The sequence below is a fragment of the Mastomys coucha genome, unplaced genomic scaffold, assembly GCF_008632895.1.
Source record: "Mastomys coucha isolate ucsf_1 unplaced genomic scaffold, UCSF_Mcou_1 pScaffold18, whole genome shotgun sequence".
Taxonomy (NCBI): domain Eukaryota; kingdom Metazoa; phylum Chordata; class Mammalia; order Rodentia; family Muridae; genus Mastomys; species Mastomys coucha.
This window is the reverse complement of record NW_022196900.1, coordinates 61,090,987-61,093,943: the sequence shown is the minus strand read 5'-3', so window position 1 is coordinate 61,093,943 and position 2,957 is coordinate 61,090,987. Positions and strand designations below refer to the sequence as shown.

At 40.5% G+C, this 2,957-nt stretch overlaps 1 protein-coding gene across 1 annotated transcript in view; it reads right to left on the bottom strand.

The window, feature by feature from the left end:
• The window catches only part of LOC116095737 (PRAME family member 12-like), a 54,569-nt gene that overhangs the window by 43,357 nt on the left and 8,255 nt on the right, over positions 1-2,957 (bottom strand). The gene's annotated exons all lie outside the window — the stretch shown is intronic.

Below are 2,957 nucleotides of genomic sequence, written 5' to 3'. Positions count from 1 at the left end.
GCCCATGCTCTGGCAATAATGGAGAACTCAGTCTGCAGTTATCCAATCTTGTGGTCTCCAAGCCAAAAGCTCATCACTCTTAGCATGTGGATTCTCTTGTAAGCACCCACAGAGGAAAAAGTTAACCACTGTGCCATGGGATACCAACCCCTGCTCCTCTTAATCTCATGCCTAGTAAGAAAGGTTATTCAGGAGCATATACTCTGGCCAGAACCTTGTATCAGGAAAAAAGATACTGAACAACTTTGCAGGCACTTAAATAAATACAGTACTGATGTCACAGACCCAACCAGCCTAATTGTCCTTTCAACAGACTGATCCCTCCTGGGAAGGGCTAAGGAGAACCTTTGAGATGCCTATTTCTATAGCAAGCTGGGCTATAATATATTGATTTGGGAAATGAGATAAAATTCATGGCCACCTCGATACACAATCATAACACATCTAAAATGCAAAACCTAAGTAAAATGTGGGACTTTCCCCAGAGTGTTTGGAATGCCATGATGCTGTGTGAGAGCACCTGCTCATGTGAGTCTTAGAGGAGAATTCAAGTGTACATAGGCAAAATAAGGGAGACTTTCCCATGACAGTTGGGGTCCAGACAAAGAGATGAGACAATATATCTATCAATGCTTCTAAGTTTTTGTTTATACTTTAAAATATGGTATTGCCTACAAAAGAGGGTTCCTTGGAATTGGCTCTCCTTCCAGTCTTTTTTTTTTTTTTTTTTTTTTTTTTTTTTTTTTTTTTTTTTTTTTTTTTTTTTGGTTTTTTGAGACAGGGTTTCTCTGTGTAGCCCTGGCTGTCCTGGAACTCACTCTGTAGACCAGGCTGGCCTGGAACTCAGAAATCTGCCTGCCTCTGCCTCCCAAGTGCTGGGATTAAAGGTGTGAGGCATCACCGCCTGGCTTCCTTCCAGTCTTGAATGGAAGTCATTACGTAGCCCAGGCTTGCTCCAAAACACCATGCTTCTTCCTGATATTAGCAGTGTTGGGTTTTCTTTTTCTTTTTCCTGTCTACTCTGCTTGCCTAGTGCACTATGCTTTTAGAACTCTGCATAGATGCCACACAAGCCTATAAGAATACATAATTTAAGCTCTTTGGAGGAAAAGTTGGGAGGATTTCAGACCAGTCTCATCTAAGAATATTTCATGATAGTTCAGGTTAGGGAAAATCAAGTAAAATACAATTTAAAATGTCTTCATTGAAGTTATTCTGTATTGGGGTTTGTTTCCACTACACGAGTGCTCTACCATTCAGCAATAATTCCAGGTTATCTATTTCATTTTTTTTTTTTTTTTGAGACAGGATTTCTCTGTATAGCCCTGGCTGTCCTGGAACTCACTCTGTAGACCAGGCTGGCCTCGAACTCAGAAATCTGCCTGCCTCTGCCTCCCAAGTGCTGGGATTAAAGGTGTGAGCCACCACTGCCTGGCCTCATCTATTTCAGTTTGTTTAATTTCATGTAGTGATGAGGTGTCTTCTTATAGCGATGTCTTGCCTTGAGAGTAATATTTTGCACACAGAACATTAATTCTAGTTTCAAGGTGTGGCTGCTGTATACATTTATTCATACATACATGTATACATATGTAAACATACACATATATATCGTACACAATGTCTAATTACCTGGACAAGGCTGAATCAACCTCTTGCCTACGGTCTTGGTTCCCTGGCCATCTATGGCTCCAGGGACATAACCCAATAGCAAGAACTTTGGGCTTGTGTGCCTGAAGGTTTCCCCAGCACAATTTGTAAGGGATGGGTAAGAAAAAATTCCAGTTTATACAATTGTAAGACCATAATCTGTTTTAATAACATAATTTAAGAGACTGCAGAAGGACTTAAGATATAGAAAAGATCCTAACTGAAATTCCAGATTCAATCTAGAAAACTGCATGGAACCAGAAGGATGGGGAGTTTACGCCAAGCTTGTTCCTATCTTTCAACTTCAGAAATTCCCATGGAATCCCATTCCTCATTAAAACTGAAGTCAATCATATTTAAACATTGTAAATTAGAAATGAAGTTGTACCTGGATGGTGATAAGGCTAGACCAGCATGCAAGAAGCCTCCTTATGCAGGTAAAGGGATTCTATCCCCAGCAGGTCCACACAGTGACTCCAAGGTTCAGGACTCTGACATCCTGCTTGGCATCCTTGGACCATTTTATCCACCTTTTCCCTCCCTGCTCCATGTAGCTCCACCTTTCTTCCACAACCTTCTTTCTCATTGGTCCATTGAGTTTCCACCCACTTAATCCTGGTCAAGATTCATTTTTCCTACTGTTGGTTAATTGAATCAGACATTCTCTTGTGAAATCAAAACTACTGAGCTGGAAAGTCTGGATTCCACTGTTGCCTTGATTGACTCTTCAGGTGTGTGTATCTACATGCAGCTGTTTATGTATGGATATATTATAGGGGGGGTTGTTTGTTTGTTTGTTTTTTAAAGATTTATTTATTTATTATATGAAAGTACACTATAGCTGTTCAAGCACTCCAGAAGAGGGCATCAGATTGTCATCACAGATGGCTGTGAGCCACCATGTGTTTGCTGGGATTTGAGCTCAGGACCTTTGGAAGAGCAGTCAGTGCTCTTAACCACTGAGCCAACTCTCCAGCCGGTGTGTTTTTAATGTCTGTGTTTGTGTATTTCTTTCAGTGTATTCACTACTGTGAGCATGTATTTGAGTATGCATTGAGTTCTAGGTTAGCCAAAGGTTAAATAGTGAAGTTTGTCTCAGAGCAACAACAACAACAATTAAAAGCCAAACACAAAACAAATAAATAAGGAAACTAAACCCACATGAGTATGTGTCAGATTTGAAAGTGTTGCAATGGGTTGCAGGAGTTTGCAAGCCTTGCCACCCAGAAGTTTAGTTGGGAGGATGCTTGGTAACGGAATTTAGAACAGTCATGAGCAAGATGGCTACTTTGTCACAAGTTTAAATA